General features: G+C 54.4%; 1 non-coding gene and 1 pseudogene across 2 annotated transcripts; both read left to right on the top strand.

Annotated features, from left to right (window-relative positions):
* The first annotated feature begins 235 nt into the window (after nt 1-235).
* PPTG_20522 lies at nt 236-308 on the top strand (annotated as a pseudogene). The gene has a single exon. The product of its transcript is annotated as a tRNA-OTHER (tRNA).
* Nucleotides 309-360: 52 nt separating this feature from the next.
* Nucleotides 361-430, top strand: PPTG_20521. The gene has a single exon. It is a non-coding gene; the product is annotated as a tRNA-Ser (tRNA).
* The last annotated feature ends 222 nt before the right edge of the window (nt 431-652 follow it).

Here is a 652-nt window from a genome sequence, read left to right as displayed (position 1 = left end):
TGATTTGTAACACTTCGTCTGCGGCCCACAACCAAACGTCATCAGCGCGTCGCGCATCGAGTTCCCACGAGGTCCCAGACCATTTTGCGCACGCCGTGCCTGCTCCGAGAGCTGCCACACATACCTTCGTGGAGGGGATCACGCTGCCGACATGGCACACGCTCAATGAGCTGCAACCTGATGTGAGCCAAGCTCAAGAGCCTTGAGCTCCATGTTCATCCGAACCTTGGGCTCCAACCATATAGCTCCGTGGTCGAGCGCTCGCTTGAAAAACGTGAGGTCCGTGGTTCGATACCACCCTCCAGTACACAGTCCACATACCTTGACTAAGGTTTTGGACTCACTCGATCCACGGGCAGCGCCCACCTAGCTCAATGGTCGAGCGTTGGCTTTGAAAGCCACGGGTCGGTGGTTCAATTTCACCCGGGCACAGCCCTCTCATACCATGAGCAATAGTCCGTACAAGGACAAGTTTACGGGCATTGCCAGCGTTGGCTTTGAAAGCCAAAGATCGGTGGTTCGATCCCATCCGGGACACACCACCTTCGCTGTAACAGCTCAATTCCAACCTTGGATAATGCTCCTTGAGAAAATCTCTCCGAAACAAATACGCGTCAATCAGGACGCTTGTGCTTGGACCTCATCCAACACA

Source organism: Phytophthora parasitica, assembly GCF_000247585.1.
Source record: "Phytophthora parasitica INRA-310 unplaced genomic scaffold supercont2.5, whole genome shotgun sequence".
Taxonomy (NCBI): domain Eukaryota; phylum Oomycota; class Peronosporomycetes; order Peronosporales; family Peronosporaceae; genus Phytophthora; species Phytophthora nicotianae.
The sequence above is the reverse complement of the archived record's forward strand: the minus strand, read 5'-3'. Positions and strand labels throughout refer to the sequence as shown.